General features: G+C 50.5%; 3 long non-coding RNA genes across 3 annotated transcripts; 2 read left to right on the top strand and 1 right to left on the bottom strand.

Annotated features, from left to right (window-relative positions):
* Window positions 1-12,740: 12,740 nt before the first annotated feature.
* Window positions 12,741-20,888, top strand: LOC110353825 (uncharacterized). The gene is made up of 3 exons (XR_002404881.4): window positions 12,741-13,129; window positions 13,252-13,347; window positions 19,874-20,888. It is a non-coding gene; the product is annotated as an uncharacterized lncRNA (long non-coding RNA).
* Window positions 20,889-24,336: 3,448 nt separating this feature from the next.
* Window positions 24,337-25,763, top strand: LOC119713335 (uncharacterized). The gene is made up of 2 exons (XR_005260477.2): window positions 24,337-25,157; window positions 25,457-25,763. It is a non-coding gene; the product is annotated as an uncharacterized lncRNA (long non-coding RNA).
* Window positions 25,764-25,946: 183 nt separating this feature from the next.
* LOC113845753 (uncharacterized) lies at window positions 25,947-27,739 on the bottom strand. The gene is made up of 2 exons (XR_003501509.3): window positions 27,174-27,739; window positions 25,947-27,074 (listed from the first exon to the last, which is right to left on the bottom strand). It is a non-coding gene; the product is annotated as an uncharacterized lncRNA (long non-coding RNA).
* Between the last annotated feature and the right edge of the window lie 46 nt (window positions 27,740-27,785).

Below are 27,785 nucleotides of genomic sequence, written 5' to 3'. Positions count from 1 at the left end.
TCAAGGCGATGGAAAAATTCCCCGTTGAATTCAGTGGGAGAAAGACCAGACCCCAAATCTGGACTGCTGTCAACAGTGGGGAGCCAATGTCAGTCTAAACAGAGCAAACTTGGTTTCTTTCTTGCCCCATGTGTCTTCAGCAAATTGCCAGCTGAGTGTTGGATCCAGACTCCTTACAGCTCTTGAGGAGAGCGGCGGGTCAGGCTCTGCCAAGCCTGTGGGCTTTGAGGCTTTGTGAACCTCCTGAAATATTTACTGGCTTTGCAGAACGTGATCGACTTCTGCGAGCAGTTCTGACTTCAGGTCAGGGCTCACCTCCCTGCCAGGACGCTGCTGCTCTGGGTGTCCGTGCCTGCATGAAGGCAGGGCTTGAAGAGTGGCACCAAGGGTGGACAAGCACAGGGGTGCCACAACTGAAGCCACAACCAGGACCAGGTCTTCCCCAGCATCTCCCCTCCCCTCCTCGGCTCCCCTCTGTGCTGACTGCCCGTGCTGTGCCCACCAGTCTCATTCCGTACAAAGCCTGGTGCTGTGGGGCTCTCCTTTGAGCTGTGATGGGCTAATACCAATAAATAAATAACCCCAAGTGGAAGAAACGCCTGTGCTGCAGATGAGGGGCCGTGCTGTGATGGGACAGTGGGACGGCAACGCAGCCTGAGCTGTTCCCTGCCCTGCATGTGCTAAATGTGCTGGTGTGGGACCTGGGGGTACCTGGGCACCTGCTGGGGCCAGAGCTCCCCCCAGGTGGCTGCAGGGGAGGACAGCCGCTTGTTTAGCCGTGCCCATGGTCAGCACATCCCAGCAGGGAGCTCCAGCATTTTTCTCTGACCCTCAGCACGAGGACACCGGCCACTCGCTGGGGGGACATCGCCAGCAGTGTCCGGCTGCAGGAGCTGAGCACAGAGCGATGGGACCGACAGGGCCAGCAAAGGGCTGCAGAGCCTTCCCGTGGCCTCTTCCTCATGAACCTCTTCCCAGAACCGCCACCGCAGACCTGCCCCAAGCTGCCTGCTCCAGCTCCTGTGTGCAGTGGGAGAGGTGCTTTCCTAACACCCAACCTCAGGCTGCTTTGCTGTAAATTGAGGTGCTTTGTTCACGTCCTTTCCCAGTGCAGAGGAACAGCAATTGATCACTGTCTGCTCTGTAACAGACTTCCCCATATTGGAAGACTTTTATCATATCTTCCCTCATTCTTTTCTTTCCTAGACTAAACAAACCCCATTCCTACAACCTTTCCTTACAGGTCCTGTTTTCCAAACCCCTGATTCCTGCTGCTCTTCTCTGGCCTCTTGGGGATCAGTCTGTGTCTGTCTGGGATTATGGTGCCCAAAGCTGGATGTTCTGCTCGCATTTTGCTGCTCTGGATACAGGGCTGGGACAAATGGAATTAGCAGGAGATGAGGAGCTGATTTTTAATCCCCTCCACTATCCCTGAGCTGCATAGCGCTGCGGGAGGGTTTTAGATGAAAAAAAAAAAAAAAAAAAAAAAAAGCTGAAGTGGGAGCTCACTGAAACACTAACATGAAATTACAGCCATTCCTCGTTATGACCAGCTCCTAAATTATGCCAAGTCCTAATTAACCCTGCAGTTATTGCTTTGCTCAGATAAATATTCACTTAGACGTTCAGCTCCGGAGAGGTTTCAGGGACAGAATGAGAAGTTTGCCTCGCTTCAGCTGAACTCACACAAGCACCTCTGCCTCTGTGCCTTCCTGCAGCCCCACCACTGCACCACCACAGCCACTGCTGTGGGACAGGGGGGACACTGGTGTCACGTCCATGTCCCTGTCCTATCTGTCATCTCCTGGCAGCTATTTACACTGCGCATATTGCTGCGTGGGGACGAGCACAGGGTAATGGTGAGGCAGCGAGAGCCTTTGAAGCAGCGAGCTGACAAAAAGAAAGATACTGTTGGGTTTTTATGTGCTAGACTGAGCCTGGGAGGGGACGGCTACCTGTCACCGCACGGGCATCTCTGCAGGTATGGGGTTCTGGAGCCCGGGGAAATCAGGGGCTGCACCTGAAAGCTGCAGCTCCTGGGCCAACTGCGGGGCGTTGCTAGCAGCATGTGTTAGTCAGCCTGTTTCCTCGGTGTTTTCAACGTTTGAAGCATGTTTGGTTTTTTTTTTTTTTTTTTTTTTTTTTTTTTCATGACAGAGTTTCTTCTGGCAATTCTGCCCAGATTTTCTCTTTTTCCATGCCTCTTCACTCCAGAAAAGGTGTGGCTTTGTGCACCGTCCTTCTACAGCTGTGAAAACTCCGCGAGTCTGTTCAGATGAAAAGAGTGACAGAAAATTAAATGATTTTTTTAAATCTATTGTAGCAGTGCTAGCAAAAAGGTGGGAGCCAGATGATTTGGGCTGTGTAGGGCCAGAGAGCAGGATGCTGTGGCACCTGGCTTATTCATTTTGATTCTTTCTTAATTCTACTTTTCCCCTCAGTTGATTTGTAAGGAACCAGTGTTGCCTTTTGTTGTTATAAACTAAGCTGTACAGGAGGTTTCAAATGAAACCATTTAATTTTTTTAATCCTCCACTTCCTTCATGAAAAAAACATTCCCCAAACTCCATGCATTCGGTGCCAGTGGTGATGGGAAACCAAGGGCCACTTCCAACCAGATTAATTTCTCCAGGCAGCCCTGCCATTGACCGATCCAGTTAATAACGCTACAGGATTTTAGAGAACACGGAGAAACGTTATATCTCCTCATTCACCTGCAGGATAACTTAACACAGCGAGTCAGCATTTAAAGGGGATTGTCTGTAATTAGGCTTCTATAAAAGCTGAGTGCGGTGGTCACAGACAATAAAACCCGGGGAAGTATCTCTGCGGTGTGTCTGAGTGTGGGCAGCTTTACGTGGCTATAAGTCGTTCACAGGAGACTCCTACAAAAAGTGAATAGCCTGTGTGTGTGTGTATGCATATATATGTATGTACACACGTGGATGGATGCAGCTCTAACAGTCCCATTAATCACATGTTGATTCCAAGGAAAAAGGTCCTAGGTTTGGGGAAATTTACAGGAATTAATGGAAGATGATCACGTCTACTTCTGTGGTCCCGCAAGACGCTGAGGTTTCTCTGTGTTCCTCTCTGTGTTCCCTTGAGGGTTATGTTAGAAAATGAACAAAGCAGAAATGCAGAGAGCTGGTGGCTACCCTGGGGACAGAGATGGCCTCTTGGATGGCTGGAACAGGCACCGAGGGGTGGAGAGCCCCAGGTGAGCTGGGGGCTGGGGCTCGGGGGTTGTATGGCCAAGCACCCAGCCCCGGCTGAGCACTCCCACCTCTCTTGGACCCCTCCTTCACCACGCAGGGGTGGTGACAGGACACTGGGGCACCTGCAGGAGCAAAGTACCACGGAGGCAGCTTTGGTGCTGTCTCTGCCGGGTGCGGACCGGCTCACAGACGTGCCCACCGGGCTCAGCCGTGATCTGTAGGAGCCTGGCTGCAGCTTATCCACAGCGCCTGCTGCGTGTTTCATGGCACTGCTCTCTGCATAAATGAAATATATGGTTGGGCAATAAAAGAAAAGCTGGAAAGAAAGATTTATAATTTTCCCCTTAAGCCTGTCATTCATGTCATTAATATAGATGTGATTTAGGAGGGCAACAACTTTTTCTTCTTTTTTCTTCTTTCTTTTTTTTTTTTTGCTAAAAGCTTTGTGTATGTACCCACAGTCTGACAACCAAATGGGTCTGCCTTTCTTCTTTCCCCTCCAATATGAATTGCTTCTAATTCTGTCAGTCAAATGGAGCTGCAGTTTCGGGAGGGGAGTGATTACGGCTCCCCGGAATAAAGGACCGCACGCTGCGCCGCTTCTGTTCAGCACCGCTAGCGATGGAAGAGCGATCCCGGGCTGCTGAATAACAGGATTTTTCAGACACACAAAACACACCTTAGAAATACTGTACAAACAAAGCTCAAAATCTCCAAGCACCAGGCTTATTTGCTGATTGTTTCTTCATGCTTTATTTTCACTTTCCATCACGTGTCCCGGCACCCATTCGGCACGGCCGCTCAACCCGTGCCTGGCCACAGCCTCGCTCGGCAAAGCACTGGGCACTGCTTAACCCAAGTCTGTGCTTAACTCTCCTAAATCAGATGGATTTAAGCTTGCAATTAAGGTAAAGCCTTTTGTTACATAATTTGTTAAACGAGACTTCCCAATGAGAACTGAGTACGTGGTTTTGGTGAAATATTTTGGGCAAAAAACGCAGCACAGTGGATCCTGCAGTGCTTCCCAAGCCAGTGTCAATTTTCCACACTGGTTCTGTAGGGAAAAAATAAGAGTATGAAAGATGTGAAATGTTTCTGAAGATGTTTCTAAACAAAATGTTTCCAAATTTTGCAAACCACGCTTTTGAAATTTCTTCCAATGTTATTTTGCAATGTTTAAAAACCACTTATCATGTCAAAAAAAAGCCTTTTATTTATATGCGAACAATATCTTTTATTTGACTTGAGATAATTTCTCTTTCCTTTTTGACTCCTTGGTGACTTTGACAAATATTCATTTCAAGTTCCTCTGAAACAGCAATATGATGTCAGTCATTTTTGGAACCACGTTTATTGGCATTTATTTTTATTAACATTTACTCTTGACTATTAGACATGGCTTTGTTTCTTTAATCAAGCCGTTGCCTTAAAGGGAGATATAAATCACCTGTGGAAATGCTGAAATGGGGAGAGTGCCTGTGCATCCTCCCTTCCCTCTGTCCCTTCCCTTGTCGCAGCCCTCCCAGGTGTGACAAATTCAGCTGCTGGAGGGGCTGCAGCATGAGCAGTGTGTGACCCCAAGCTGCGGCTCTGCCCAGGGACAAGGAGGCATTTCAGTGCCAGGCTGGGATCCCTGCAGCTTCCCAGCCCCATCTTCAGCAATCCTGCAATTGTGTTATCCAAAGAAAAGGGAGAAGAAGGAGCTAGTACTGGGGATACAACATGCCACGAGTCTCTATACATTAACATTTGCATGGACTGATGTATTTATTTCTTTATTTTCCCAATTCATTTAAAAGATGAGCCCCAGCTCGGTGTCCTGTTGCCATTCAGGAAAACGAGGAGGTAGCTGTCCTGGAGGCATGGCTGCAAACGGCCTTAGGGCAGAGGAGCAGAGGCGTGGGTGTCCCGTTCTGCAGGTGGGAAGCCAAAGGGCTGTGATGTATCTGGGGAGTCAGGGAGCGCTGCAGGGCTGGTAACCAATCCCCAGTCCCTGAAATAATCAATCCAGCGCTGCTGTCATGAGACTATCTTCTCCATGCAGTTAACATAAAAAATATAGATGACTCGAAATTGTACTCCTACATAGCCAGTGTATCAAATGGATGGTGGAGGTCCTCAGAGACCGAGCATTTGTTGAAATGCAAGATATTACTTCCTGATTCCCCACTATGTTTTATGGTGTGGCAAATTTATTATGGAGATAACATTCAAGGCCCACACTTAACTGAATTTAAATCCAGGAGAACCTATCCAGGTCAGGTTTTTTTCTCATCACTTTTAATGGCTGCAAACATCCTGCACATGTGAGTGACTGTAACAGCATGCACGCTCTGTTTGCTGAGGTACAATGGAGCGAACGCTTCGGTACAACATGGTAAATGTTTCATGAAAAGAGTATCAAATGGACTGGCTAAAACCCTCCGAGACTGTCTGCTCTGCACTCAAATGCAGGACATTATTTCATGATTCCCTGTGATCCCTTTGGCATTGTAACTCTAAACTGTGCAAAGAGAAGTGGATGAAGGCGGATTACAAATTGTAGTCCCCATAAAGAACCTGTAATTATTTGTTAAACTGTTGTGTTTAGTCTCCTGTTCTGCTCTCTCCAGACCAGGCTATGTGGTACTTTCCAGTTTGACTCCCTGGCTGTGTTACTGGTTTATAAGGGCTGGGACTACCTCCTCCTGCTTTCTCCCAGGCCTGCAGATAAGATTTCTCCTTCAGATCCAGCCGATAGCCTGAGTGCGTCTGCTGGCAGAGGGTAGCTGCCTGTGGGGCACGAGCTCCAGTGCCACGCTGTGCCAGCAGGGCACTTTCTGACCTGGCAGCAGACATTTCTGCATGTTACTTGTCTTCAGACGCCTTCTAGGACTTGTTTTCTTTCACTCTTGTTTGCCCTTAGACACGACAGGGTTTGTTTGGCTTGAAGACAAAATTTCCTCTAAATTGCGAAGAAGTGTCAGATCCTCTGCCCGTTCTGTCTTCTTTGTCATCTAGCGATGTGTGTGTCTGTACCTCTATCTATCTATCTATATGTATATTCTGTCTTACGCTGTTCCGCTGCAGTTTAAAATAGCAGCACTTTGCCAGTCTCTGCTCTCCCACCAGAGACAGGTAGGGTTATTTTGGAAGGTGCGAGGGTTGTTTGTTTTAATTTTTCTTTAAGTCACCAAAATGGTGTTAAATATAATTTTCACGAAATGCTCCAAACCCACTGCGTTTGCCTGGGTGTATTGTTTTTCAGGCTCTCTCCCACCTCTAATCAGCTATGATTCGGCACAGTTGGCAGTCTCTGCTCAGCAAGCAGACTGTCTGAATCACAGCTCAGCCCTAGAAAGGATGGTCTTTCTAGGTCAGGGCTAAATATACTGCCTATGGGGGTGAGGATGGAAAAGTTCCCATTCCAGCTGCCATCCTCTACTGAGTCTGCGGAGATAAAACTCCCCACCTTGCTGGCACGTTGGGCAGCTTCATTCATTGGGATCTATAAATGGAAAAGGAAAAGTCTTACAGAGGCCCTGCCCCAGCAGCAGAGGGGATTTGGGGATGTGGCATTCAGGAGAGGTTCAGGGCTGGATGGAGAGAAGGGGCATCAGAGCAGCCCCGGCTCATCTCGGTATGAACCAGGCTCATGTCTAAACTTAACACAAGTTAAACTCCCTTTCCTAGGAGTCCAGGCTGTGCTGGTGGGGTTGAGGGCTGGCTTCACCTCCTCTCGGGGTGCCCTGCGGAGGCACCGGCCTGCAGGCTGCCGCTTGTTCTCCACGAGCTGCCCAGCCTCAGGCAGTGAGCCACAGCCACCGGGCCTATCCTCATCACGGGCATCCTTCCCGAGGGGCTAGCTGGCAAGGAAAGCAGGCTCAGGACCCCTTGCTGAGGCACGGTAGGGATGGCAGGCAGCCGTGAGGATGCCCCTGCTTGTTCACGAAGCAGCAGGGCGGTGGTGCGGGGAGAGCCAAGCGCGTCCTGCAGGGCTGACGTGTGCGTGATGCCTTCTGCAGCACGTCAGCTATGGAAAGAGAGCGCTCACAGGACCTCCCTCCAGCCCCGTCCAGCAACTTGGCAACCTGGCTGGGAAAATTAGAGCACAAATCCATGTGCTGTGTGGAGGCAGTGATGAAGTGAACTCCCCTTTCCAGGAGTGGGGCTGCATTTCCACTGGAGCAGGAGCCCTTTCCTATTCATTCTGTAACACCATCTTTCATTTTTATGTAACACATTAGTTTCCTGCAAGAGTTTTCTTTCCTTTTAGGAGATGAAGCTTCAAGATTGTTACAGTTGCTAGAGGCAACTATTCTGCAAAATCTTTTTATAAAATGTATTTATCTAATTAAAAATCTTTTAACAGCACCATGCCCGTAGGATCAAATATCTCATTTATATTGGGCTGGGGCAAGTATTTGCTTCTGTAGGACCACGGATAAACAGGGACTGGAGGGGCACAACGTGGCTGCTCCAGCTCAGCTAATCCTAGCGCATCTTTTCCAATAAAATGTGGGATCTCTTTAGTTTATTATTGGAAGAAAAGTAATGGGAAGGGGGAGGAGTAAGCTTATAATGGAGTCAATTCAATGTAGTTGGCAACACGAGCAGAACAGCCTTACATCAGTGACATTTTCCAGTGAAACAAACCTGTTGTACAGAGAACAATTTTTAATTAACTCTGTATCTCATGTGTCGAGGAACGTGAGCAAACTTCTTTATGACTTTACTTTTGGCTGCAAAGTAGATCCCAGTTTCTATTCTCCAAGAATAGACTCATGAGGTGAGTGGCAGGGAAGAGAGGCTTTCAAAACGTGCACGTGAAACTCGGCACAGAGCAACTTTGCAAGTGCTTTATTGATTTTTATCCGCTTCCTTTACACGGGGTAGAGCACAAACATTAAACATGAAGTGGCACTGAAGAGCCTTTCGGAAGACGAGGCTTTGCAGAAGTTAGTGGGGAGTTTAGAGGACCCAAACACTTGTCGCTGCCTGGGTGTTCTCTGGCCCGAAGGAGCAGCCCAGTGGCCACTGGTGGCCCAGGCTGTGGCCCTCCCTCTGCTCTTGCTGTCCCCACATGGGGGCAGGCCAGCAGGAAGCCTGCTTCAGGGTCCCGACCCAGCTCCCACCCAACAAAGGGCGAAAAGCACCTTTTGTGGTCGCGTCGCCCTGCTTGGTGGGCTTGCCTCTTCTCCAACGGGGCACAAGTGCAACCTGGCAAAATGTCGGTGATAAAGCTCAGGTACCAGAGGAGGTGATTGTTTTCAGATATCATGTGGGCGACTTATCACGTTCAAGAGTTCAAAAAAACTTGAAACTGGAAGCACCTGTGACTCTGGGAGGCTTCTGGGCAGTGCTGCAGCACAGCAGTCACACAGGAGCACTGCACTATGTTTCTCCAGAAACCTAAGCTAGTCACAAGATGAAACTTTTTTTTTTTTCTTTTTTCTTTTTTTTTCTTTTTTTAACCTATCCTAGCAAAATAACTTCTGCTCCAATTAACTTGCCCAATCAACACCAGAAACTGGTCACTGCTAGCTATTGGCACGCCAGGTTTGGCTGTGTTTCTCCATGGTGCTAAGGGTGTGCGCAGAGCTTTGCAAGCAAGAACAAGGCAGAAGCTTGCACTGACTACAGTCTGAACTAGCATGCAGACTAAAAAAAATAAAAAAATAAAAATGTGCAGAGTGGGTTTTAATAAGCACACGAGCATCTCTGTTTGGCTCTGCACATCTCTTGACATTCCAGGAACATGGTTCAAAGTCCTCTCATGGCCACAAAAAGAGTTTGGTGATTTCCAGTCAAGCTTAAAAAAAAATAGTGTTTCATGGAGAGGCAATAAGGAATTAAAAAGAACCGTCTCTGAACCAGTTGGTGTCATTTACGGTCCCAAGGCTCACCAGAGCTCAGGTATTTGTCTCGGTGGGGTTTCCTGCTAGTGCTCTCCCCCCACAGCTGCTCGCACCGATGGGTATAAGCGGGGTTGCAGATGTAGCAATGACATGTGAACAGCACAGATCATAGGGGAGCTGAATCTGTATGCTTTAGCACAAATTAGATTGCATTTCTAAAATCCTAATAAGCATAAAGATGGATCCAGAGGGATTGTTACAAACCGAACCAGAATAATAATCTCATCCAGAATTTACCTAATGGACAAAAGGAGAGACGGTTCTCAAATAATGGGCACATCAAATGAACCAAAGAGCATCTACACGAGAAGAAATACGATCCTATTCTGGGATGCTGGGGCCTGCAGTGGGGCATAGGGGGCCTGTGCAAATTGTAGCTGTGCTGGAGAGAGATGCCGACGAGTGGGTAGCAGGCTCTCGCTCTCAAATACAAGAGTCAAGGAAGTACTTTATGTATGGATGAATAATTGCTTTTATGAGGCCAAGTCCTTCATTGAAGCTAATGGAAAATTTGTCATTGACTTCAATGGGATCGGCACTAGACCCATAACGAGAAAATAATAATGGTCTTGTCTGCAATATAAAGCCAAAAAAAAAAAAAAAAAAAAAAAAAGGAGCCGGCATTCACAGCAGCCAAGAGCCTTCTGCATGGCTCTAGGAACACTGTACTTGGTGAATCATTTCTCTGTTAGATAGAGCATTTGTTCTGTTCCTGATTTATCTCCAAGCAAATTTAGACTACTCAAAATCGATTTGCTCATTATAATTTTTTCAATGCCTATGGGCAAACTCTTGGCTTCTGCCGTTTCCCATTGTTACTCCTGCTGAGCAGGCGGGTGCCTGGCTCACGTGGGGCTGCTCCCGCTCCCCGCCTGCGTGACACGAGGTGCGAGCGGGGGGCTGGTGGGCGCCCCGCTGCCCTCGCCCCGCAGAGCCGGGCTGGCGAGGCTCGGAAGGAGCTGCACAGCCCTCCTCTGACACACGGCCAGCCCCCAGGTTCAGAGGCTCGCGTTTGCAGACATTTCAAAGCACCCAGTTTTAAAATGAACCGGGCGGACCTGTTAACAGAGCAGCACGTAAGGAGGGAAGCCAGGGAGATCTTACGAGGATTTCCCTGGGAAAGCCATTGAATCAAGAACTTGCAAATCTCCGTTAATTAAACTGATTTTGCTGATACAGGGTTTTCACTGTAATTTGGTTGGATTTGGCATTTAGGGAGAAGAGATCCAACAAATGTTACTGGAAATGATGATGAGGAGCCTGCTCAGTCTTAAGGCAATGGCAGCCCCATGTCGGGATGTTTAATGGGGTCTGGGTGGGATTCAGCAGTGCCGTGAACGGGATTTTAAAGACCTCAGCCCTTTCCCACCCAAGCTGCTGCTTACGCAGGATCCTGGCCATGTGGCCATCCTTATGCAGATATTCCTATCTGTGCTCCCTATTTGCCATTTTATTTACGTTTGGCGATTCTGCTGCCCCATCCAACCCAGTTCTGTGCTTCGCTGTGTGCTCTTGGACACACACAGTTACCTACAGAGGCTCTGAAGGATCCTTTATCACTTCCAGTTGCCCTGGCATGCTGGGGGCTTCCAGCACTGCCTGGCCCAGAAGCCCTTTGACAGGTGATGCTCCCGCTGCAGGATCAGTCCCATGGGTGTTAAACCAGCCTAAGGAGCTCTGCAAGGTCTGAAAGAGTGACCCGGGCTTGGCTTGGGTTTGTGGTGCACACGAACGAGGCCGTTTCTAACTGACACAGGGAATGTATGTGTTTGTCTCACACCAGACCACATAGCCCACCCGCTGCGGGGTTTCGCAGCGAGCCATTGTGCCTCTCTCTGGGTCCTTTGTTCTTGCAGCACCTTCTACCAAAGACAATTTTTGGAAATGCTAAAAATTTGCATGATATTAAAATGCATGTTCCATTGGGCTTTCCAGTTAATTCTTTCTCCTTCTTCTTTTTTTTTTTTTTTTTTTTTTTCAACAAATAGGGCTCAGTTTTACCATTGTTCAATTTTTTTTTCTTTTATTTAAGCAAATTTTTCAGCCATTCAGCGCCTCTGTTGAGATTTTTTCTTTCATTACTTTATGGCAGATGAAAGTTAAGAGGTCCAATTACTAACATTTTATGATAGCACAGAATATTATTAAAGCACTTAAGAGGTTATTAACACCTTTTATGTACCTCATTATTTAAAAGCCTGCCATATTTAATCATTTTAGCACCATTAAATTGGCATTAACAACAACCCCATGACTTACGCTCAGAAATGTCACCGTTTGAGAACACTAATGCAAGAACGCATCTTGCAGAAACCTGGAGGCACCAGGTGAGCCACAATGCTTCATGCAAATGGGGCATTTCCCAGGGCTTTCGACCCCAAAGAGGGTCAAACATGCAGGATGTGGGGGCTGCTCTCTCCTGGTGCCCATGCCACACCAGGGGCTCACACCGTTGGGGGCCCTGGCTCGGTGTCTGCTGGGTCCCTTCCCTTGCCTAGCGGTGGGCAAGCCACTTGGCCAACTAAGCAAGGGAAGAGCAGAAAACCTTAATTCCCCATCCCCCGTCATCCCCATGTTTATGGGAGCTGTTCCATGCATGCTACTCCCTCTTGTAGAGTTGTGAAATTATTTATTGTGTCCCCCTCCCCTTGTGTCCTGTACCTCCTGTTTCTTTTTCACTCCCTCGCTGGGGAGGGCTGCAGCAGAAACGCAGGCTGCTGGTTAGCAATTACGCGGCATCAGCCTCTACCCGTTGATTATCAAGGACAAAAAAACAACAGCAGTGGAGTTGCTGAGTAGAACATCATGTTAATCAAGTTAGAAATATTATTTTTACAGCCGCCTGATTATTTCTAACAACCTGCTAAAGCCAGGGGGACTGGGTGGGTCAGAAAGGCTCTGAGGACGTTGGGAGCGTTCCAGCCCCTTCTTTCAGCTCTGAAACTCCAGGAGTGAGATCTATTTATATGGCACTTTTTTCCTTTTTATTTTTTTCATCAAAATACGGGATTAATTGTGTGTTCTCTATAAGGCTTACAAACAAATCCTTTGCCATAATCATTATTTTCATAGATGAGCATTACTAATATATTTTGGCATTTTAAAGCACATCCTTGAATTTACTCTGGCAACTATTATAGAGCTGAACACGGCATCGGGCAAATCTACCCCATGACTAATCTGCCCAGACTTCAGTAGCATTCCCTTTCTTTGTGACTGTCTAACAGAAAATGGAAAAGGTCCCAAATGCCTCCAGTTTGGAGCCATAAAGGGCCTCCTGAGTTGTATTTCAGATGCTGGCACTCAGACAAGCGGCTGTGTCAAAAACCCCAACAGGTCCATGTACAAAACAGATCAGTCCCATCTGCTGGAGGGATGCCACCACCGCTATCAGTACATTAGCTCAGCCATTTGGGGAGAGTAAATGTCGGCATTTGTGCGGAGCAGGGTCAGGGCACTCGCTGCTAATGGGGCCGCCTGTCCACACCAAAATCGCCCCAATGCCTGCGAACCACAGGCTCTGCCTTATTTCCATTGCCCTTGGAGGGAGATATTAATATTCGAGCCCAGCCACGCCTGGGTTTGTTTTGCATCTATATCTGCACAGCTCAATGCTGGTAGGCCTTCAGCTCTGTTAAATGATTTACAGGAGCCTTCAGACACCTCATGCTGGGCTCTGTCCCCTCGAGCCACCCAGCTCACCCTGTGTGCCTTCCTGCCAGCCCCCTCCCCAGCACAGCCACCTCCTTGTTATCTGCAAAGGCAGGGGGTTAATTAGCAGGTATCAGTGGAGCATTTAACAGCAGTGCCCTAGCCCTGAGGAGGTGAGGGCATGGGGCTGTGTCTTGTTTTCTCCTTTGGTTCTAGTCCCCATCTCCCCAGGTTCCTCCAATCTCTCTGCAGTTTCCTGCCCACCTCTCCCACACCTTCAAAAGGCTTTAAGAAGGTCAGGTAGCGAAGGGGATGAGATAACAGGAGAGCTTGAAGAACTTTATTTTTCAGAATAACTCAGCAGTAAGTGTAACTCCTACTGGGGTTTGAGCTCCTCATTCATTCAGCAGGGAGGGGAACGTCCTCCATGGGGCCAGCAGCATTGGTGGGCTTGGACTGTAGTTTTCCTCGCTTTATCATTGCAGTGACAGCAGCGGTGCTATAGACTAGCTCCCATGTGGACTTTCCTGCTAAGTCTTTGCTGCCAAAAAGGTGTGACCTCATTTGTTCCTTATGGACAGGTAACTACCACGTACTAGCTATTTTGCTGTAAAATCCAGTGGAGTTGAGACTCAAGGTGAAAGTGCAGTGTTGTTAGGTGAAACTAGCCATGGGCCATTTAGCATCAAGCAAGTGAAATGGCTTAGTCCCTGTGGTCACTTCAGCCTGTTGCTCTTTCCCTTCAGGGTTTACTTTCAGTCTCAGTGCTTGTTCTGCTGGTGCAGATACACCCTGAGAAGTTTCTAGCTTAGCCTGCCCTTCATCAGCTGTGGGGCTGTCTCCTCAGCAAGCCGAGCGAGGCAATTTGGCTGTGTTTTGCGGAGTGTCAGCCCAGGCTGGTGCAAACCCAGCATCATTTATCATCTGGGCGTATGATGGATGAGGTGATGTGAATTGGTGGCTTTGGTCCATTACTGTTGGAACCGACCAATCTCCTTACTGGCAGCCTCAGCAGAAAATCTGGGAAAGGCTCTTCGTGCCCTGTGGCACCTTTCCATCTTTGGAGGCAGCCCCTGTCCCCCAGCAGGGACTGTGAGCAGTCAGCACTGCGACCCTCGGTGTTTTGCTGCCTCTGCCTTCTGGAGCTCCTCCTGCTCTGCCAGGGCTGCGTGCCCGCTCCGAGACCCAGCTGTGTTCCCAGTGACTCCGTGCCCAGGACCCCCAGGCAGATGACACGGGTCCTGCAGCTGCTTTCCAGCCAGAGGTTTGCATGTCTGTAGTGGCTGTGTTGCAGCACCGAGGGATTTGATTTCAGTGGATTTTTCTGCCCCAGATCCCAGATAGCTTGGGTCAAAACCACAGCATCCCGCATGCAGAGAAGTGAGGGGAGATGGCTTGTGCAGCTCAGCAGGTGCCTGCTGCGGGTTCTGCATTTCAAGTTAAATCCAGTAAAGGTCTATTCCAACTCATTTAACTTCTATATTTCCCATCTTATTTTTCACAAAAAGCTCAGAAGTTCACAGGAGCTCAGCTCCTGTAACTCTCAAAGTAAATGGGAATAGCTACAATAAATTTACAGTCTGAAAAAGAGCTGTTCTTTGCATAAACTGCTTTTAAACAAAGTGAGAGTTTATTTTCAGAGGATGAGTTTAGGTGGCTGCTGTTGTTAGTCTGTTTTGTGCCTTTTTTTTGATTATTACTATGTTTTTGTTATATTGCGTGATTCTTGAATAGGTACTCAAACAAGCAAGGCTGGCTCATCATCCCTCTTTAATTCTGCATCGTGTCACTTTGGAAGGGAAATGGCTTGGTAAAAGCCAGAGAGTTCAGCTATGATGCTGGCAGATCGTTATGAAATATTCACAAGACATTTAGTTTAACTCGGTGCTAATTGAACACTGACAGCACAAGTTACTCCTGCCTGCAGCGATAGTCTATCACGTTTCGGCAAGCGGCATTCCTTCCCCTTTGATGCTCGGGCAGATAGGAGGCAGGAGCAGGGTTAGCAGCCTTAGCAGGCAGCATCAGCAGAGGCTGGTCCTGTGCTGGGGGAACCCTCTGGAGATGGGATGGGTTTGTTGGCACGGGGCTCTGAGGCTTCATCTACGCAAAGAAGCTACTTGGTATTACGTAAGGGATGAACTGGAACTGATGCAGGTATTTGGGGGATATCTTCTTTAGTGAAGACGTTGAAAAGAGACTTTCCTTTTTTTTGAAGGAATGTCCCAAAGCCCCTCTTGCCCTGATATAAGAGGGTTTCCAGGACACTTATAGCTGTACTGATGTAACAGTATTTCTCTGTGGAGACATGGCCTTATTTACATCTGTGTCTTTACTTCTATAGCTCAACAATCTGAATGTAAGGGTGTAACGGAGCTTTTTGGTGTTAAAGTTTTACGTGGGGTGGCTAACTGAGGTAGCAGTCTGCTGTAAGAACTTGCCTTGCTTTCAGCAAAGCCAAGGCCTTAAACATATTTTCAAAAGCAAAGGAAGCAATCACAGACTGAAAGCCCCCAGCCTCCTGTGAACCTCCCAGTTCTCCTAACACCGCTCTCCCCATCCAGCTGACCTGGGGAGGGCTGAATGCGACAGCCTCCAGTGCCTGTACAAAACCCCCGGCCACCGGACCTGGCTGGAGGGACATGCGGTGTCCCATGCTCTGCAGGATGCTGCCCCAACTGGCTTCCATAACCACCACTCTTCAGGAGGGAAATAAATGAGGCTTTCCAAGTTGTTTTACTTGATTCATTTCATTCTGGACTAGAGCAAGGCGAAGAGACAGTGGGAGGACTTCTCTGATAAAGTTTCTTTTTTTTTTTTTTCCCAAAGCAGAGAATACCAGAAGATAACACAACAGCAAATTACTGCATATTTTAAACCCTTGTAGCTAAACACTCTGTTTTGGGGCCGCGCCAGGTATCTTGTGGTGCCAATGAAAATGGGATACAGATGTTCGCTTGTTTGGATGGAGACACTGCAATAATTCATGCCTGCTACAAATTATATGATGCCTCGTGCTCACAAAAGAATACCCCAGTCTTTTTGTCAGTAATAAGAAATCATACTCTGTACCTATCTTAAAGAAAATAAGGATGGTAAAAATTGTGAACTGGGAAGTGTCCTTTTGTTTTCCAAGATGTGACCTCGGTTGTAGTGACAACGTAGTGCCAGCACCGTGCAAACCATGTGGTGTCACCGCTTGGTTGGGAGGGCACTGGTGTCTGGGCCAGGTACATGGGTGTTAACTACTCTGCCCGGCGTGTGTTACGAGCAGGGGCCCTGAGCTGCCAGAACAGCAGAGGTTTGGGATGTTGTCTGGGACTTTTTTTAAAAAACAAACCCTACTGATTTAGGCTTGAATATTAGTGATTTGGTTAGATGAATTTTAGGTGTTTGTAAAATGTCATCTCTGATTTTGAACTTGCTGATGAACAGTCTCATTGAAGGCCACGGCAACAGGGTATTCAGGAATGTGATCTGCCCTTGTCATGGGCATCATGAAAATGGGACCTACACACCCCGAACACACAGGGATGGGACAGGAAGAAAGAGCTGAGCCCATCCCACGTCAGTGTAACAGCAGGGCTGAGGCTCAGCTTCTGCTTTTTCATGTGTAGCAGCTAACTGCGAAACTGGCATCTGCCAAAAGAATTTGTTAGCATACCTCAGTACTCGCACCGCTGGTTTCCCTCTGTTGTGCTCCTGTCAGGAGAAGTACAAACAGGTTCACACCTGCTGGATGGCTTCAGGTTCGAGGAATGCATGTGCAAATTTGGCAGGTAGAAATTGCACTCTTAAAATTAAATTCCCCTTCTTGAAATCAGATCTCCCTGCTTTCCCCTCCTGCATTTTTCATTTTTCACTTTCTCCTTGCAATGCCCATATTAAAATTAAGATTTTTTTTTTTTTAATCTTAGTTCATTTTCATGAAGCTGCAACTGAATCTAAAATCACACTTCTGGGAATCCAGCACCAATGTTGTATGAACATCTTAAAGGTGTGCACAATTTTTCTCTCGCTCCCCCAAATTTTACTTTCTCTGTAATTTTTGTGGCATGGGTTTGGGCTTGACGCAACTGGCACAGTTTGGGATGCAATGATTTATTCTTCTGTTTTATTTGGGGAGGTGTTTAACCATTTGCTCACCCTTCCCAAGTTATACATTGACTTTTAATTGAAAAATCTCCTCTCAAGACAAAACCCTGAAAAGCTTTTGATTCAGTAGCACTTAAATGCAGTGTTTGGATTTCTTTATTTTTTTAAATTGTTTTTCTTGGCTTAAACCACTCACCAGATTTTTTTCCAACGTAATGAAAAGTTTTGGCATTCTGAAATGGCATCTTTTGCAGGACAAGTGTTGACTGAAAATGCTTTGCCCTCGCACTATTAATACATGAAATTTTTCACATTAGGGCAGCCCATGACTGTCCCTCGCTAGCTCTGCCTCTTGGCATAGGGAATTTTCAGTCTTCAGAGTGCAGACCTTTCAAATATTTCCATGGGGAATGTGGATCCCTGGATAGCAAATTTCTGGCTGTGAACACAATGTCTCTTTTTAATATCTCTGTGGATTCCTTAAAGTCCACCAGCCCCCCACATTTCAGGGCACAGCCTCAGATCCGCTTCAGGATCACTCACACTTGCTCGCATAATGCAGTGGTTCAGCAGAGATGTGCTGCCCCACTGGTCTGTCTTCAGTGGAGCTCGTCTCAGCCAGAAATAAAGGCAGGGTCTATTTTTTTCTTCTGTAAGTATGTTCAAAACATGAATTTCCATGAGCTTCCAACATAAGACCTATATCTGCATGGTAAGTAGAGTCACTTTCACTTGCAAATGAGGTTGGATCTGCTAAAAAATCTGCTAATTTGCAATAAAAATAGCATCCATCTTTGCTCTGCAAATATAGCCTATTTGAAAACTGTCCCATTTTCAGCACTGTAGCAGATTGTAGGATGGGAGAAAGGGGAAGGAGGAAATACCTTGCATTTGAAGTCACTTCTCAATCTCCGGGACTGTTCCACACACCTTTAGTCATGATGTTGCGTTTTGTGTCGTCACGGTACTTTTCGCAGCAGCAGCGATACAAACTGTGTGACTGCGGTGCAGATTCAGGAGAAACTGGGTTGATTGGGAGGGAGAAGGATTTGTTCAGACATAAATATCTCCTGCCATATTGATGGGAATAAAAAAAAAAATGGCCAGCCAAGAAATTGCTTTTTGTAGGAACGTTCTGTCTTTTTTTTTTTTTTTCCCTTTAATGCCTGCTCCAGTGTGAGAGACCCAGAACAAGGGGGCACCAAGGAGCTGCTTAATGAGTTTGTGATGCTGAATGCAGCTCCTCTTTCTGCTGGGTAAAAGTACAAGTAATAAAGGCGAGGGAGGTGAACGCATGCAGAAAATGGTATTAAATGAAGAGGCCTGGCCATGTAGGATCTCCCTGGGAAAGCTCTGACTTTCTTGCAGGTTAAATGTTCGAAGGAAATGCAGAGTCAGGCTCCAAGGCAATCAATGCGTACATCAAAAACTCAGCAGCTCAGCACGCGGCCAGGTGAAGCCACCAGGTGCAGAGAGGAAAGCCAGCACAACACCTTCTGTCCCAATACTCCTGCATCAAAAAGTGATGCTTGGAGAAGGGCAGGTGGGGTGTACCGGTACAGCAATGCCTGTAGGAACACGCAGGGGCAATGTAGGATTTCAGCATAGTGTAGAAAGTGCCAGTTGTGTCGTCTAGGTCAATACCTGTTGCACTAAATCCTTCCCTGTTCCAGCACCTAAATCTGCCTGGTTTGGCAACGCTGCTTCTGGCCTGCTGTGGCCAGTGTCCTGCCATGCAGTGTAGGCAGGAAATTCCCTGTGCTCCAGGGGACAAGCTGAGGGATGCCTTTGCTTCTGAGGGGATGATTTGAGCTCTTCATAGCCCCTTATTAACTATTTGGGGATGGAGCTTGTGGACAGGTAAAATAAATACACCAGTAAGGAGGTATGAGGAAAAGTCCCAGTGTCTAATTGGAGATTTTGCCAATAAGGATGGCTCCAGGAGCACTTTATTCCTCCCACTTCTGCGCTAAGGCTGGCTGTGATGGGCTGCCCCGTGCTTCATGCAGCAGCAGAGCCTGGGACTGAGGCCTCCCCTCAGTGTGCCCGAGCTTCTGACATCCAAAGCCTTGGGTGGAAACTTGCTCATGTCTAGATGGCTTGCAGCAGGCGATGCTCTTAGAAGAACAGCTCATTGCATATTCATGGTGGGGCACACGGCACTTGAGAGCAGCCCTTAATTTCTGCTGTGGTGGATCTGGGAATACACCTCTGGCCATGCTCAGCATGGATCAAGAGGAGCTTTTTGGCCCTTCTTCCTCTGAGAAAGACCCACTAGTTTCTTCAGTTTCAGTTTGGGCACATTATTTTTTAAAAACAAAAGAGCATGATAGAGCTCTACGTACCAGTTGGAAAAAACATGATTTGTCATGAATACTAATATGCGTTTGACAGTATCCTATAAATTCAACGTGTTTTGAAGAGCATTAACAAGAGGTATAGGAACCGTACTTAAGATCCCCCGCCCCCCCCCAATTAAAAGAAAAGGAAGCTAGTAAGAGTCTGTATTTGTACCCAAAACAAATATGGCTTGGGTCACGGCAAGACTTCTGCCCGCCGTGCTAGGCCTGGGTCTGCAGCACGTTCATTGATTTTTGTCTCCATGAATCACCCTACAGCTATAGGCAACAAAAGCTGAAGCTATGTAGATCTGATTTCTAGTTCATTTGTTGTTCATTAGAAAGATTTTCTCTCTCTTATTTGCTGCACCCCTGCTGCTGCATGTTCATTAGGAGAATGGAATGTATTCCAAATATTTCCTAGCTCTGGGAGGGCAGATGGCGGAAAGTAATTTTCCAAACCCCTCTAAAAGAGAGGGAGGGGGGAAAACCCTCCCCAATAACCCCAAGTCACCCCTGTGCACTGGCAGACTGAGGTATTTCTGAGTGCGGACCTGCCGTGCACTCTCTTTGGTTGCACAATGCTGCGTGTCAGTGTGGTGGGAAGTGTGTATGAATGGGGCTGGATCACGCTGCGTGGGGGAGGCTCGCACGGCTGGGATTTCTTTCACAGGAAGCCACGTCTGCGAGGAGCACCCAGCAGCACGCTGCCCTGAAGGATGTGCACTGAGGAGCGAGCAAAACTCATTTCCCTAAAGCTTCCGGGCGGCCCAACGCCTGCAGGAACCCCTGGGGGGGGGTTGGCCCCGCTGGAGGTGTGGGGTGAGCTGGAAGTGCCCCAGACACCCCGTCCCTGTCCCCTGCCCTTGCAGCGCCAGCAGGAGGATGTCGGAGCGCTCAGACAATGGTGGAGGAAGCGGCTCTGGCTGCGTTTCCCTTCTGCTCCTTGGAGAATGGGGGGAGCGCACAAGCAAGGGCCGGATTTAGCTCTTGGATCCACATGAAACGTCCCCGTGCCGCCTGCTCCCTTCCTTCGTGCTCGGCCTCTTGGCATGGGGGTGGAAGTGGCGCGCACGAGGGGATCAGGGGAGCAGAGGCAGCGTGCAGCAGGCAGAGCCACAAACACAATGCGGGCAAAACAAAGAGCGGGGCTGTGTTTACTGCCTCCCCGGTGCCATTCACGTCTGCTTGGAGCTGGTTTCCTCTTTTCATGAGCCTCTTGACCTGCAGATCCCTCTCCTCAGCAGCCCCGGAGCCCCATGCCTGGATCTGCCTGCCTCTTCAGATCAAGCCAGCAACACACATCGGACACAAAGAGCCCGGGCTGTGTGTTCGCCTCAAGGCTTTAAGCTCCTTGTGCTGGCCCCCGGGGCTCGTGTTTGTTTTCCAAGCCCTGAGGACAACAGGCGTGCTCTGGAAGTCCACACAGAGTGCCTGAAGGCTGCGGGCCCCAGGCCTGCCCTGTCCTATGGGAAGTGCCCTTGGCCCTGTGTAAGGGAGGGCCAACAGCCCCAAAACCCCGCACACAAGCCTGGCAAAATGAGGAACTCGTGCAGGAGCCTGCCAGAAGGGCACAAGCCTGATGGTGGAAGGGCAGCATTGTTGGCCCTGGCTGAGACACTTGGTCCCACAACAACAACTTTGGAGAGAGGTGCTGTGACTGGGAAACCCCAAAGGGTTTTATAGCACGCTGGTTGTGGTTGATTTTCAAGCCCCCCCTTTCTCCAGGCCCAGCCTGCGTTACAGCGAGCGTGGGGCCTCCGACTGCATTCATCTCCTCAGCTGGGCCTCGGGGCACAGAGGTGTGAAGCAGCAGCTTGAGGGCAGGCTTCAGAAACAGCACCCCGAAGGGCATGGGGCAGGGAACCTCCGGGCCTGTTTTCTGCAGCCAGCACGACCTGAAATCCCGCTGCTCAGCCAGATGGAGGCACAAATGGGGGAAATTCCTCCCATGTGCCATGCCCTCCCCTGCAGGAGCTGGGCAGCTCAAGATGACCCCACCACTGCTGCTTGGAGCCCAAGCACATCCAACCCACACTCCTGTGCCTTTCACAACCCCACAGAGTTTTAAACTTTTCCATCAGCTGGCCGATAGCCTTCAGAGATGAGCAGTGGCTGTAATTGATTCATCAAGGCTCCTGTTAATTTGTTTTTACTCAATTGTGGAAACGCAGTTGATTCCCAGTTATCGTGCTCTGGAGTCAAGCTTCCTTTAGGTAATTTGCAGCGTAGCCTACATATGTGTAAGAAACGTATCGCCATCGTGTTTTTAATTAAAACGCGTACGGTAATACCAAAAGGAGAGAGGGGGAGGAAGGGAGGGAACCCAGATTAAGTTTTTAATTGTTTTAATAGTGAGAGTTGGTTCAGGGAGAACAGGGCATATTGGTTTCCTTGGAAACATTGGCGATGTATTAGCTGTATAAAACCGAGCATAAAAGATTTGCAAAAGTGAAGCCTTTAGGTTTTAACTGATATAACTAGTTTCATTTGGAAAATTGGCTTCACACGTGGCCCTTGGAGTCCCCAAAAGGGGTCTTCTCTGGAGCCTCAGGATTCACCATTTCACAGGTCCCCATTAGAGATCTAAAATGGCAATAACAACAAAAAGCCTTCAACAAGTCGATATCCTTGATTCATACGCTTTAATTAGGTGTGCCCAGAAGTTCTCTTTGTGGAGAGCAGTACGGGACTCAGGCGAGACCATGTGGTTTGAGGACAAAGTATGACAATTTGGCTGTTCAAATATTCCAGTAAAAATAAAGATTTTTACCAACATAGCAGTACACAATGCTGCATGCACACCCTGTTGTTTTTTTTTTTTTTTATTGTATACAACATTTCCCAGTAGTATGTGACAAGCTGTGGCCAGCTTCAACTTAAGTAGCTGGCCTGGCCTCGTGCCATGTGTTCAATGCCTCTCGTTTTCCTGGTGCAGCTCCCAGGAAATGTGGTGCCGCTGGGAAGGATGCAGCTCCTGAGGACTGGGGTTATCACGGCCCCAAGGCACCTGGAGGCACAAGGCCACGCTTCAGCATTGTCCTCCCCCGACTTCACCATTTCATTTTGTTCTCTTTAAAACTCGAGCTCGCAGTTTTGTGGTGGGAAATAAAAGCTTGGGTGGGAGCACCCAGGTGGGATGGGAACTGCTGTGGGTACGGACGGCTCACCTCTGAGCCCAGGCTGTGCGGAGGTGGTGTGGCTGGGACAAAAATGCTGCAGGAGCACATTTAAACAAAAGGGAGGGGAGAGGCCTGCAGCTATGGGCCCGGATGGAGCATTTTGGACTCTCAGAGGACGGGCGGCTCGGTTTTAGCATGTAAGACTGAAAATCATTTGGGCAGCTGAGTAAGTAAGAGTTACGGAAAAGGCCTTTTGGGGAGCGCTGCTGGTGCAGGACCCTCCCTGTCCCCCAGCGCTGCCGGTTGTGTCCCCGTCCCTCTGGTGCCGCAGCTCCCAAGTTGGCTTTGGCAGGAGGTGAGCCAAGCGTGGGGCTGGGTTGCCTGCATGGCCGGCACACAGAGGCCGAGTTCTGTGCCCAGCCGTGAGCGAGGGCCCTGGGCGGCTCCGTGCGGCTCAGCCAGGGCCAGGAGCTGAGCCCAGCAGAGGCCCAGCCCCAGCGCCCCCACCCCAGGGTGCTGGGGGCACGGGAGGTGTCGAGGTCGTGCCCTGCAGCACCTCACACGCATGTGTGCACGGCCCCAGGCGCCGCCCTACGACCCCAAACGCTGCCAGCCCCGGCCTCAGCACCCCGCCTCCGCCCCCTCCGCGAAACCCCGGTGCGCGCCCCCGCCGCTGCCCCGCGCGCTCCCGCGGGCGCGGCCCCTTTAAGGCGGCGGCGCGGGAAGGCGCGAGCGGAGCCTTTGTCACGGCCCCGGGTCACGGCGCGGTCACGGCCCCGCCCCACGTGGACAGGCAGCCCGCGCGGCGGCGGGGGGGCGGCGGCCCCGCCTCCCTGCGCTGATTGGCTGCCCGGAGCCCGGCGGCCCGGCCGCCTCGCTTGTCATTGGCTGAGCTGTCGCATGCGGAGGGGGCGTGGCCAGGCCCGCCCGTGACACCGCGCGCCGTCTGGGGCCGCCCCCGCGGCGTCTGGGGGATTTAAAGGGGCAGCGCCCGCGGGGCGGGGGGCTCGGGGGGTTCCTGGGGGTCGCTCCGTGTCCCCGCATGGCCGGGCTGGGGGTGCCCACCCCTTGCTCTCCGAGCTGCTCGGAGCCCCCCAGGTGCCCGGGCAGGGCCGTGGGGTCTGTGTGTCCGTCTGGCTGCCCGCTGTGCTGGCCCTGCACGCCTTGGCTGATCTCGGGGTGTTTTGACGCTCTCCCCCAGCACTGTCTGATTTTACACCCGCCACCTGCTTTTGCTCCTCTTGGTTTTGGGGCCGGGGGGATGAGCTGTGCCCACTGGGGCTGTGAAGGTGCAGGGGGATGGTGTTCGGGGCCTCCTGCTTCCTGCGGGGTGAACGTGGGCCAGGTCTGCCTGAGCCCTGAAGCCTCTCGTCTGGTCCTCGCTGAGGCAGAAGGGGCTGGAGGAACGTGCTGGTGGCTTCCACTGGTGGCTTCCACAAGCATGTGCCTTGCAAACCAACACTCATTGAGGTTTCAGCCCCCTGGCGGGGCACACCACCAGTCACGTGGGCCCCAGCCCAGTGCGGGGCTGTGCAGGGAGGGAGAGAGCACCAGGGGGCTGCTGAGGGCCACTGGGTGGCTGCTCCTGCCCCAGTGCCACCATCCTGCCCCAGCCCTGGGGAGAGACAAGGGGCCTGGGCTCAAAGGGGGGACATGAGGGAGAGGGGTCAGGGAGAGAAAGTGCCACAGGGCACGGCCAGTGAGCAGAGCGGCAGGGAAGACGCAGGTGGGTGTTTGGGATCACTTCAGGTGGAATCGTGTTTGCAGTAGGTTATTAACACGTATCGCATGGGATGAAGTCTCAGAAGGAAACGCGTCTGATGTTCCAGACAACAATGAGGGCTCGTCTACTGAGGAATTAATTCAGAATAGCTGCTGCGCTTTAAATCATACCTGAGATTAATCTGTGCTGACTTTCAAAGGGAAACAAGAAACTGGCGAGCATCTGTGTCCCTGCCCAGCATTGTTCTCTATCACCGCAGAGATCTCGTTACAATTGTCAGGGAGAAAATCCCAGTTCCTGGTACCAAACAGTTAAAAAATAAATAAATAAAGACTTTAGTAACCAGAAAGTAGAAACCGTGTCTGGAATTGTTCGAAATAAGGCTTGCTTGAAAATAAATATAGAATTATTCACCATGGTAACTATTGCCCTATTGCGTTAGCGCGTATCGATTTAACATTAATCCAAAGACTAATGCTGTGAAATATTTGGGCTCCTTAATGGACAACTGTTTAGTTAACAAATCTTTGGGGAGTTGTTGAATTTTTTGTTTTGTTTTTCTTTAGATCTCCCCAACCACTTTGGGAAGGAGATGATTTGACTCTTAGGGTTACTTACTTCTAATATGGATCTCTCTTCCCAATTACGTTTATGAATTTATCCTTAGCGTTGCACTACAGCGATTATGCAGGGTCATTCAAATCTTTAACTAACGCTCAAGTGCTGCCGTGAGGAATAAAAGCACAGACACCAACGTGACTGCACAGGCAAACGAGCGGCTGCTGGTGTGGCAAGCGGCGAGATGTTACAGCCCCGAGAACCCAGAGCAGAGCAAAGTGTCTTGGTCCAAGGACCTCAAATCTTGTGAAAGCTCCCCTGGGTCCCTCCCTTTCCACCCTGTGGAAGGAGGTGAGGTGCAGAGAGCTGCCCCGGCTCACCCTGGGAGCTGGAGAAGCAGGAAGCGCCGCTCTCGCGGTGCCCACGCGCTTCCTGGAGCCAGCAGCGGTGCCTCTAGGGAGAACATAAAAAGAAACTGAGAAAAGCTCAGCGGTGACAGGACGCAGGTGCCAAAACCGACAAAAGTTGGTGTCCAGAAGTGTCGCACCAGCCAGGTAGCGCTCGGTGCTTGGTACAGAAGAAGCTCGGAAAAACTGCAGCGGGTTGGAGGGTGGGTAGCGTCGGTCCAGGAACAGGATAAGTCAGTTCAAGTGAGCTGATGTACTCTAATTTTTACAAGCCCATCTGGGATGACTTTAATTATTTGTTCTTAAATCATGGTGGAAAAATGCTGATTGTTCTTACAGCCACGTGAGTCGTTCAGATGAAATGGGTTAGTGGTAAACAGCGCATTTTTAAACCAGCATCGACTTGCAAACAGTTATTTTTCTTTTCTCTTTATTTTTTTTTTCAGGAGGGCTAGGACGATGTGTGAACTTGCATCGGCCTGCATCTGAAACTGGAGCCTCCCTCCACCAAAGCTCGGCAAACTTGTAAAAACTGCCCCCGAACCAGCAGGCTGATTCACGGTGAGGGCGGACGCCTTGCACCGGGCGCTCGGCCCAGGGCTCCTCCTGCCCACCCGCCCTGACCCCTCTGCTTGTGCCTGGGTGGCCGGGTGAAGCCCTGGGGGATGCAGAAGGCACCCGGGATGGAGAGAGGACACAAAATCCTGTAGTCAGGCCTTGGACATGACAGTAAAGAAGAATTTATTACTTATAGTTGCATTCGCGTCCTTATGATCATTTTAGGACGGGCTGCGTCTGTGTCTTAAAATGTCAGAAAAAATCTAAAATGTTGGGTTTGTGTCTCTGATACTCAGTCGCCATTTGCTTTACGACACCACCGCGACTCCAGCTGAATAATAACAGCGTGGGGCAGCATGTGGCGCTGTCTGAGGTGGGTGCACGGCCCGGATGGCTGCGTGTGCCTTGCTCTGCCCTGCGAGCTGGCCCTCCTGAGGTGGGCAGGCCCTTGGCCCACTCCTCGCCTCCTCACACAGCATTTCGAGAAATTTGCCTGGCATAAGAGAAACTGCAATTTCAGTACCAAGTGGAAGGGACGAAGCCCAAAGGCAGGTGAGCGTCACTCCTCCCACGCCACGGATAAGGAAAGCGAAGCTGGGAGCGGGATATAAAAATAGGGTTGGAAGTGCTTCGTTCCCGCTCCTCGTGTAGGTTTTTTTTCCAGGTAATTTTTGGCAAGCTGCTTCTCCTGGACGCTCCCTGTGCTTGCCACCACTGATGGCAGTCACGGCCATGATTTCTTTCCAGCACCTCGCCACAGCCTGGGGAGGGGCTGAGTGGGCCCTGAGCCCCCAGCACCCACCCGTGCTCCCCACGGGCTGAGGCTGCCGCCCGTGGAGTGAGCTCCAGGAGGGGCTTCCAGGGGGGCTTCCACATCACTCCCCGGGCTCCTGGGCTTCAGCAGTGCCTCCGAGCAGCACCGGGAAGCCAAACCTCGAAGCTCGCTTCCACCCAAGAGGCGCGATCCTCCGCCGTGGCTCCTGCGGATTAGTAAGCGCTGGGAGTTACCATCTGGCGGGTGGCAAGGAGTAAAAGATTAAACAACCTGGCAATTCCTCGTTCCTCCTCTCTGGGCGTTTTCTCAGGACCAGACGGGGCCTCCGGAGGCTTTGTGAAGCGCAGGCGCTTGCTTAGCGTTGGTTTGTAAATAATCGTGGAGAAAGAAAGGCGATTTTTGGGGAGGGGAATCAAAATTGAAGCTTCCCCAAGAGCAAAGCGGCACCAGCCTTGGCACCATCCGTCCACCTCCGGCTTTGCACAGGGGTCGGGGTTTCCATGGGGGGCACTTGGCCCCCTCAGCGCAGTCCTGGGGGCTCCTCTCCCGTCCCCGACCCTAAATCCCGGCTGGGGGGGCTCTCGGGGGGAGGGCACCCCAGGAAGGTGCCAGGGCTGTCTGCACCTCCTGGGAGCTGCGTTCACCCAGCAGCAGCTCCTTCGCCCCAGCGCTGCGAGGCTGCTTCCAGCGTTTGCATTATAACCCCCCCCGTTTCCTCAGGTTCATTTCCCCTAAAAAAAAATAAAAAAGGAAAAAAAAAAAAGAAGAAGGTTTGACTGCACCTCGGCACACCGAGCCCTCGGGGGAGGGATGAAGTTTTTCCCTTTTACCTCGCTAGAAGCAGCCGGGCTCCGTTCCCGGGACGACCAAAACCCACCCAAAATCCGCGCGTTTTGGGGTCCGCGACAGCAAACATCGCGGCGAGCCCCCCCCCCGCCCCTAAAACCCGCATTTTTCCCCCCAAATCCCCCGGTCGCCTCGTCGGGACCCTCCCAGGGGGGGTCCCCCGGGGAGACTGCGGCTCGGGGGGGGCTCGGGGCGAGCGGGGCCCTGGGGGGGGGTTACGGGGAGGGAGGGGGGGGCGGGGAGGGGGGGGGCGGCGCGAGGGGCAGCCCCCGTCTGGCGCTGACGTCACGGGGCCCGCCCGCGGCTGGCGGCGGCCGCGGGGCCGTGAATGAGCCGCGAGGGGGGGGGGGGGAGGGAGGAGGAGGAGGAGGAGAGGGGCGGGCAGCGATCGCATCGCACCCCCCCCCGGGGAGAAAAAAAAAAAAAAAATTAAAAAAAATAATTAATGAATTAAGCGCAGAAGGAAAACGAGCGCTCGCCGGGCAGCCGCCCCCAGCGGCCCAGCGGCAGCCGAGCGGAGGGGGCTCGGCGGGGCCGTGCCGTGCCGGGCCGTGCCGCTGCGGGGGGGGGGGCGCTGCGCAGCGCCGGGTTTTTTA

The sequence above is a fragment of the Anas platyrhynchos genome, chromosome 21 (genome assembly GCF_047663525.1).
Source record: "Anas platyrhynchos isolate ZD024472 breed Pekin duck chromosome 21, IASCAAS_PekinDuck_T2T, whole genome shotgun sequence".
Taxonomy (NCBI): Eukaryota; Metazoa; Chordata; class Aves; order Anseriformes; family Anatidae; genus Anas; species Anas platyrhynchos.
The sequence above is the reverse complement of the archived record's forward strand: the minus strand, read 5'-3'. Positions and strand labels throughout refer to the sequence as shown.